Raw genomic sequence first — 10,297 nt, forward strand, 5'->3', positions numbered from 1 at the left:
AAGCTTCAAGATAATCACCAGCACAATATTTGCAGAAGATCAAGGCAAAGCTCTACCGTTGCACCTTGTCTTTCACAGACATTCACATTCTTATTCTCTTCACACCTGAAAACCATTAAGAGGCGACATGGCGTGAAAGTAGATCCTTGTAGGAGGTCCGAGAGCAACATATCTTGAAAAATCTTCTGAAAATTGGAAAACTAAAAGGGAAAAAGTACAACGTTTTCTATTGAAAAAAAACCCCTCAAATCTGCAGGACTCTTTTAAGTGATACATTTTGGTTTCAAAATATAACATTTTTACAAAAACAACAGCTGTGCAGAAGTGTGACAGCAACTCAAAGATCGACTCAACTGTCAGTGATGCCTTGTCTAGCTCGATCAGGCATACGCTACTGAAAACTCACAAGGGCTAAAGAGAGTGAAAAATCTGGAACTTGGGAAGGGTCCAGCCCCTTGCATCTGATCTCAGCTGGGCGGTGGAGCAGAGCAGGTGGGGTGTGACATGTCCAACAGTCATGTCAATAGCTTGACAGCTTATTGGACAGCAGGAAACATAGCAGGCCAACGTGAGCTCCTCAATCAAAACCCAGTGTGTGCAGTCTGATCGCTTCCATAACTCTGACAACGTCACAAAGCTGGCACGCACTTATAAAGTCTGGCTTGTGGCTAATTCGCCAAATAATAACTGCTAGACTAGACCCCCAGACACCACCTCCTCTTGCTTTGTTCGTTCGGCAGCTAAAACAATAGATAAGCAAAAGAACAACACCAGCTGTATTGTTAGTAAAATACTGTTTTTCTTGATGCCGAGTAGACAGGGCCCAAATTCTTTGTTGCATGGCTGGTGGGATTTGGACTACTAAGAGGTTGGACAGCCAGGCATTACTGAAATATGAATGGGTGCGCTTGTGAAGCGAACTGGGCTGGAGGTGCCCCGGGTGACACAGCAGTGGCTCAACTGCCAGGATAAACAAAACCCCTCGATGATCCCCATGGACCAAGAATGACACTTACTTATGTACTGTAGCACAGCAGATGAGAGGTCTACAATCCCTCAGCGAGTTCAGCTCATAGCACACAAACTTTTTGTTATTCTTTTTTTAGGTTAAAAAGCAGAAAATCAAAAGAAAAACTTGCGGAACATGTTTATTTTAAAATAAACACTAAGGGAAAAAAATGACTTTTTCAACACTTGAGCAGCAATTTAGTCAGGAATCTAACAACCAATTTGTGGTCTACAGAAGACAGCATTTCAAAGAGAAGCAAACCAGACCTGGAAAAAAACAAGGCAGCCCGCACTAAAACAGCTTCATTAAAGGCCTCTGACATACCCATCTTAAAAGACTTTTAAAAGCAGACCTTAGAGTATAAAATGAATGTAATTTACCAAACAGGCAGACATTATCCAACAGTGACTGCAAACTATGCACACTGGCTGAGTGGCTGTAGAGAAAAAAGACTGGAAGACAGCCCAAGATGCACCAAACAAGCAGAAATGCTAAGATCAAGGTTTGTCAATGGATATTTGAAAAGGGGATTTGAAAGTGCTAGGCAAAAAGAAGATTATTTTTCTTGCTGACCAGTGTAAGAGAAGAAATGAAACCCAGTTCCCCCAGTGACTGACAAGTGAGCAAGTTCAATTAAGCAACAACGTTGTTCTGTATACATTCCACATTGTGTCTAAGCTCACAATGACAAGGCCGACCGATTAATGCATGCCTGATGAAACCAAACTACAGACCCATTATTGATCTCATATTTCAAATTTGCAAAAATAAAAATAAATAAACATAAAGGATTTCGGTCCGACTGTAGGCTGAAATAGACTAAATGACTTTTTTTACATTGACTTAGTGTGAAATAGAACACACTAAACATCATACACTTGCAGACTTTGTAAATTGTTCAAGAGAAACCGGCATCATACACTAAATTTTCCGCCTCACTACTATGGGGAGCAGAGCTTTCAGCCGCTCTGCTCCCCGACTTTGGAATTCACTACCACTGCAATTCAGAAACATCGATTCATTCTCTCACTTCAAATCACACCTCAAAACATATCTGTTTAAAATTGCCTATTCTACTTAATTGTCACATGTTTTTCAGTTACTCTTTCTTATCTACTTATTTATATTTTATTTTTATCTTACTGTTTTTTAAATGTATTATTGTATCTTCGTACGGTGTACTTGAGTGCCGAGAAAGGCGCCTCTAAATAAAAATGTATTATTAAATGACTGAGGATCACACGGATTTTCCAAATGTAGAACTTTCAAGAAACCTATGCTTGGACAAGATGCATGCGAACGAAAACAATGTGTTCTAAAACTGTATTGAAATATTAAACATATTCGATATCGTCCAACTGGATGGAAACCTGTCTGTGCTAGAGGTCTTCATGGGTCCAAAAATTTGTACCCGAAGAGACCCGCAATGTTCCATACAGAACCGACCCGGACCTGTCTACAGTTTCAAATGCTGGACCCGGAACCGTGCAGATCAGAGAAATGCCAAAAATATAGTACCCGCCCTGGAACCGACATAGACCCGTCTATTATTTGATAGCTGGAACCGAACCTGGTGAGACAACACAGACCCGACTATCTCATATTCCACTATAAACTGCTTTTAACAAGTCAATAAACAAGCTGCGAAAAATAACTTTGTCTCAGCCTACCTAACATTATAGCCGTCATCTTCCTTCCTTTTACTTGACTGTGTATTACAATATTTCTCTTGTTGTTCCAAGCATGCTTGATTCACTCGTCATTTCAGCTGTAAAATAAGGGGCGTGCCAAAAATTCGATTCACAGAAGAATCTAGATTCTCATTTGCAACAATTCCGAATCGATCTGAAATGTCCAAGAATCATTTAATAAATTAATAAAATCAGCTGGCTGTTTGCCTGCATTTTGTAACTAGCCTATACGCAACGTAGAGTCCTGCAACGGCATAAAAGTGGCTAAAACTAGTGGATTCCACTGGATTGTGATATTTATAAAAATCACGGGCAGGGATGAGGGCGGATAATTAACTCTGTGCGGGTGGGTAGTAGTGTGGATGAAAAATATGTGCAATATTTCTGTGGCGAGGTGCATGTGCGAGAGAGCGAGCGAGACTGGGGCGTGATTGTAAATGAGCGTCATCTGCGAGCCACTCTGGTCTCGAGTCCTCTGAGAGAGCTTGAGGCATATAAGGACGAGAGATCACTAGACCTGGATATGGCGTTGAGTTGTGTTTACGTATTATTATGCGTGTGCACGCATAGACATAACATACGTAGACGCCTCATGACGTGCTGGAGCATGATCATATGGAGCACGCCTCATGACGTGCTGGAGCGTGACCCAACCGCCATATTAGTTGGGTCTCTCCACTCAACGCTAGCATTCAGAGTCAATCGGAGTCAACAGAGAGCGAGCAATTATGCCCGTATTTTGTGCAGCTTACGGTTGCAATAACGCAATATTGATACCAGATCACATGGGATTACATTTCACAAGTAAGATTGAAAGATTGAAGATGCAATAATTTAGGTTATTTTACAATTTACACATTTTTTTTCAATGTCCCAGTTGCAAGCCTGACAGGGTAATGTAAGATGCTGGAATGACCTGGAATTATAACATTTACTTTAGGCCTTTAAAAAAAATAATTCTGAGCTGATACAGCATATATAAGAGCTTGTATGTATATGTGTCACAGAAGGTGAGTGTGTGTGTGTGTGTGTGTGTGTGTGTGTGTGTGTGTGTGTGTGTGTGTGTGTGTGTGTGTGTGTGTGTGTGTGTGTGTGTGTGTGTGTTCGGGTTGCCATAGAAACATGACACAAGCTTGAGACTGCACTCGCGCGTTAGCTGGAGCAACCTGAAATATGAGCATTTTTTACGCTATTTAAAGTGTGACGGTTCACCTGAGGTCTCGTTGCTGATTTGAAATATATTGTTGACATTATTACCATGTGCTTGCATTAAACCTGCCCGCTTTCTAAACGGCTGAGAGAGTGCAAGCGAAAGAGAGCTTGTGATTTTTTTATATTTCTAAACCTTATTTCCCGGCTCACACTTTTCTTATCCTAATTTAGCAATTTGCAAGTTCCACAAAACACACAAGCCGTGCTGACTATCACGGCCAGGTGTTCTCTTAGTTCTATCGACGTATTACATAGACTACAACGTTAAACAGACCCGGGACCCGAAGTAATAGATTGGGACCCGACCAACCATTTCAAATATAGACTCGAACCTGTACGGGGGTCCTGGGTCGGATCCCCAGTCCACGGGTCTCGGGTGCCCCGAGAAGACCTCTAGTCTGTGCCCATAAAACTCTATGCTATTTTCTGTGAAATCTGGTACTGGACTGCCATAAATCTGCAGACTGGCTCTAACTTTCAGCAAATAGTGGCAACTTGTCCAGACTATAAGAATCTGAGCAAAAGTTGTGTACTGTTCCAGCCTTATATCGTTTGAATCTCAAAAAGACAAATTACTTTAGTCTGACAGAAATTTAACTTTTAAAGTCTTAACACAGTACAAACTGGTGCACAAGTTATCTCACTATGTACACACACAACCACACACAATCTGTAGCAAATGAAAAAGCTATTAAGTGAATTCATCTTTTAAAAAGAGCAGCCCCTATTTCAAAATACACAAACTGTGTAAAAAAAATTATGAAACACAGTAAACAGACAGAAGAACATGAACAATGCTGAAGTACAACCTTCTATTCCTCAAATGAAAAAAAAGTCAATTTCAAAGCCAGCGACACAGTTAGCATATTGGTTACACAAGAAAGCCATAAACCTTTTTTGTCTTCTGGTGTTATTGATCTCGGATGCCCGAAATCCATTAGCGCACTTTATATACACAGTGTTTTCTGTCCCAGACAGTTCGGTAGAGCAAGTTTTCGCTCGAGTTTCCTTTAAACCTTCCTGTGTGGGGGGAGAGAGCAGCAGCGGTGGATTAGCGATGCTGGCTGAAGGCCTGTGCCAGCACTACTCCTTGGCCAGCTCTCCAGTCATCAAGAGCATCCGAGTGATCCAAATTACGAGTGGCCCCTGTGTCCAAGGGCTCAGGAAGTGTCCAGCCAAGGGCCAAGTGAGACCGACTTCCCACATTTGACTGTTATTAGTCCCCACAGGAGGCCTTGGCCATGTGCTTACAACAGTATCACAGAGAACCATCCATTACAACAGACTCTGTCAGCTCAAGTATGGCACACAATGCCTTCCAAATCAACATATACTACTTCTTTTATAACAGGTGAATAGTCTTTTCATGTTGAGACCTGAATACTACTAATAGTAGTGAATAGTAGCCTGAAAGCATTCTCTGCAGTGACTTTATGTAGACACTTCCCCACATGATGACTATGACAGTGCTTTATTGTTAAGAACAGCTGAAGGTCTTCTACCTCCACCCACATAACAATGCAGCCACAGAAGCTGAACACCAACAAACTCTCAGCGGCTTTTCGAAAACCAGGACTCATAATGAGTTCGAGCTCTTGCCAATTTACTTGTCCTCTTTTCTTACTACACTCTTTTGTGCTCCAAATTTCCCCCTTGGCCAAAATCAAGTAGAATTCCCCCATGCACCTTCCGCTATAATTAGTGTGACAAAATATCATATACCTCTTAATCAAACTGAGCTATGGGGTTTGAAGTAATCCCGTTAAGTTGTGATAAAAGGTCGATAAAAAGACAAGTAAGGCAATAGAACACGAAAACTGAAGGTGGTGTTTTGTTATCAGAGTTATCAGATGTGTTATGCTTTTGTGAGTCAATGGATTTAGATTGTTTTAATTCATTTCTTTAAAGTGCAAATGAGATGAAACCGCAAGTGATAAAGCCGATCAGAGACAGCGGAACGTGACAGAGCCATTGAGAATTGCTCGCCTCACTTACAGGGCAGATAGTTAATGGGTATAAAAGGCACATTATCAAAGTCAGGACTCAGAGACAATCTGCCTCCCTATTAGTGTTGCATTAATCTAAATAAAAACAAAATCGTGATATGACTTAGTGCTTTTTTCTCAGAGCGACTCCATTTTTGAATCAGCTCTGAGTTTGCGTTGCTTTAATGTGCAATTGGAACACAACTTGCTCCAATCTCTTTTGCCATATTGTGCAGCCCTGCAAGCAAACACAGCAAACCTCAAGCTTGTTTTATTATTATTCTAGAGAAACATTTTAAAGTTCTTTGAAAAACCCATTACCAATTAACCACCCCAACGTTTTACATCACATACTTGTGAAACGAAGACTTTACCTACCTTTTACTGCCCCATTGACACCCAAGTGGTGACTACAGACTTGAAGAAGAGCAGCACAGAATATCTATTAATTTCTTTCTGGTGACAGCAGAGCTGGCACAACATAGAACTTTAAAAAAAATGTTCCACAAATCTTGCCTCAGTGGTGTTTTTTTTCTACAAGTGAAGCTATCAGATGGACAGTTTGCCAATTTCACACAGCTCAAAAATGATGACTCCGCTCTGTCCAGTTTGAACATCTGATCCCTGAAACTATAACCGACTCATGTAGCCATTTCAGATAGCACTTAGCAAATGTAAAGCCCATACCACAGCCAATTTGTTACTGGTCCCGGTGTCTGCCATGCACAAATGATAGTGTTAGACCAGCGTGCATACTCAAAATTGGGTGCTGCTATTTAAGTGGCAATCTGAAATGATAAACATTCATAACATTCTTGCTTTTGCTATAAAAGTCCTTCACTACAACATCTAACTCCTCACCTGATTTCTTTTGCACTTAATGGACCATTTTCAGATTGAAACACTTAAGAACTACAGGACAGTTAATTCTAAACTTAAATAGATTTACAATGAAGACCATACCAAATATTAATATTTCAATTTCACCCAACAACAACAAAATAAATAAATAAATAAATCACATAAAATCACTATTGCATATCCTTGGAAGGAAATTATACAGAGAGATGGATTATGCCCATGAGAAGAGAGGAAGATGCCAAATTTACAGTCATTCCTTCAGCAGCTGTTTTACAAACCACACTGCAGCAGTGCTTAATGCCAGAGTAATAGAACACAAAGTATTTGACTTTTTTTGTGACAATATTTTTTTAAGTTGGCAGATTTTGGAAATGCATTAAATTAAAGTATAAATATAGTGTATGTATTATATATATACGATTTTATTGTATTTATAATGCACTTTTCATTCCGGACATATATATTTATATGTACGCACACAATTGAGCAGTTACAGTTTACCTGGATGAGTAGACCATGAACGACAGCGAATATTGTAAAATAGCTGACTGCTTTTGACCAATCAGAACCAAGTATTCCACAGAGTCATGTAATATTATTACTGTTTTTGCTATTACTTATTATTGTGATTATTTTATCTTATCGATGGTAGCTGGTAATGTGATGTCGAATGCATGTTGACTAAAATATGGGGGGGGGGGGGTGTTTTTTGTTAAAGAATGATCTAGAGTTTAGGTCTAAAGTCTTCATCCCATATGTAAGTGGAATTAATTATATTTATTGTCTTAAAAAATGTATTTATAAATATCATTTTCAGGTACGTGCTCATTAAAATGTAGTAATTTCTGCACTATGCCAAGGACCAATTCAGCTGATAAAAGAACAAATAACTGCTGTCATCTCAGTGAAAAGCAGACAGTCAAACAAAACGTGCCTATCAATGCATCTTAACTATCTTGTAAACAAAACCATATATGCCAAAAGGAGGCGATCCTGCAAAGATTCATTATCAGTAAGAGACCTGCTGTCCGATCACTGATAGTAGAGCACAAGCCACGTCCACGCAAGACAGACAATGTAGCTAGAGATAGAAGATCTCATTTCTGTGGTTCTGGTAATGTTAAAGAACTGTCATCACACAAATGTGAGTTTTAACTCTGTTTATTCCACACTAGCACTGATTAGCAATGGTAAGTTATAGGAACTTCTTAATATTACCCGACAGTAGCAAGGACATGCTGCCAAAGGGACGTGTACGGTGATGTTGCTATGGGAACAAGAGTTGATCTTTTATTGATTTTCAGCAATTAAGAGTTAAACGAACTAGAAAGACTGAGACTAGCTGCTAGCAGTCCTGGTGCTCAATTGAAAGGCACTGCACTGTCGACATGTTAGCACTGCAAATAAATGAGCAAAAGCACTTCTATTCGCTTAGAAGCAGAGAAACAGTATTCACTCACCTTCGAAACGTTCAAGCACACTGTTCCTGTGGCCCTTTAACAGTTCAAAGGCAATGTAAACAGCCTCAATACCTCAGGTTGCAGTTCGCTTGAGAGAGAGAGACGGTGGCTCCACTGGCAGCCAAGCACCCACACTCAGCCCGCTACAGCGCTGCAGCGAGAGAACATATGCCTAAAATATCGCGATATCACAACACGACTGACGGCGCTGAACTGACCAATCATACTCAAGAAACTTCGTCCAATAAGACAGAGGAGGGCAAGACATCTTTGGCATTATTGGTCAGTTCACGGTGATTGACATCCTCGACCTCGAGTAGAGAGTAACTGATGGAGCTCAATCTATCTATTTGTTTACAGGATTAAGGAGATTCTAAAGTGTGAGATTTTTATTTTTAGCCAGATAAACTTCGTATACTGTATATAAACTACAAAAATGTACGTATTATTAATTAGACAACAATTATTATATATTTAATATACTAATTATTAATTAGTATTAATACACAAACCAAACAAAAACAACTTAACATATAAAAACATGCCAGTGTTTAAACCCTATTTAAACCCTTGATCCCTTAATAAAAAAAACATATTAATTCGTTCTCTGTCCACATCTTTTACTTTTAACAGATGTTAAATAAATAAAGTTTTAACCCACTTTCAGAACATTGGCCTTGGTGTGTTTCAAAGGGCCTAATAAATTAAGGTATTGAAGAAAGCTGTGCAATATTCCATACTACGGCGATATTTACTTCTTTTTAGGAATTTTACAAGTTCAAAACAACATTCAACAAATAAGTAGCATTTGTGGCAATTTAAACCAGAAAATCAACAACATATTTCTGTTATTATTTCTATGCTTCAAATCAGTAATTGTTATTTTTTTAAATGGCTGCCTATGGATAGTTTGACCCAAGAGACCCATTAATTTTTACAGACATCTCTCTTAACTTAACTGTGTGTGTGTGTGTGTGTGTGTGTGTGTGTGTGTGTGTGTGTGTGTGTGTGTGTGTGTGTGTGTGTGTGTGTGTGTGCGTGCGTGCGTGCGTGCGTGCGTGCGTGCGTGCGCGCGGTGGAGATTAACACAATGAGTCAGTATGCCGAATGAAGGAGCATGACAATGATCATGTAAACTGTCACTGTACTGCATCACTACCCACGATCCTTCTGGAAGCAGTCCTATGAGCAGCCCCATGACCCTCATGAGTTCCCCAGCAAAAGCATATCAAGCTGTGCCAACAGTCACAAAAATGGTTGTGATTATGCACCCACACACTGTTCCATTGCTGTGATGTTGAGTTAACTATCTCCTTTTAAAATATGCTAAAGTTAAGAAACAAAAGCCTTTAGAACAACTTTAAAAGCCTAATCTTTTATTTTGACAGCTCTCTTGGGGGAAGTGTGGGAGTCTTTTTAGGCTTTTTATATTTGTGTTCAGCTATATTAGTTAGACACGACATGTCATCCTAACTACTACAAATAAATGCCATATAGGCTATAGTACTATTTCTTTTATTCCATTTTTCTAAAATATTATTTCTATAATATTTAAAATATTATTTTTTTATTTATTTTTATTACTATAAAATAACACACACACACACACACACACACACACACACACACACACACACACACACGTGTCTCATATATATATATATATATATATATATATATATATATATATATATATATATATATATATATATATATATATATATATATATATATATGGCATAACATTATGTTTATAACATTAATAACATTATTAATACCGTTTCGATGAAAGGGTCTACATGGTCTGCAACAATGCTTAGATAGATGGTACGTGTCAAAGTAACATCCACGTGGATGGCAGAACCCAAGGTTTCAGCAGAACATTGCCCAAAGCATCACACTGCCTCTGCTGGCTTGCCTTCCTCCCATAGTGCATCTTGGTGCCATGTGTTCCCCAGGTAAGCAACACAAATGCACCAGCCCGGCCACCTTCTTTTATTGCACCCTGGACAAGTTTTGATGCTCACGTGCCCACTCTTGGTGCTTTGCCGGTGGACAGGAGTCAGCATGGGTGCCTTG

At 39.4% G+C, this 10,297-nt stretch overlaps 1 protein-coding gene across 2 annotated transcripts in view; it reads right to left on the bottom strand.

Annotated features, from left to right (window-relative positions):
- glceb (glucuronic acid epimerase b) overlaps positions 1-8,352 on the bottom strand; it is a 65,349-nt gene extending 56,997 nt beyond the window's left edge. For both annotated transcript variants that reach the window (XM_067440663.1, XM_067440668.1), the window contains exon 1: positions 8,219-8,352. The gene's annotated coding sequence lies outside the window, so the exon portion shown is untranslated. The remainder of the gene's footprint in view (positions 1-8,218) is intronic.
- Positions 8,353-10,297: the final 1,945 nt, after the last annotated feature.

Source organism: Pseudorasbora parva, chromosome 1 (assembly GCF_024679245.1).
Source record: "Pseudorasbora parva isolate DD20220531a chromosome 1, ASM2467924v1, whole genome shotgun sequence".
In the NCBI taxonomy this organism is placed as follows: domain Eukaryota; kingdom Metazoa; phylum Chordata; class Actinopteri; order Cypriniformes; family Gobionidae; genus Pseudorasbora; species Pseudorasbora parva.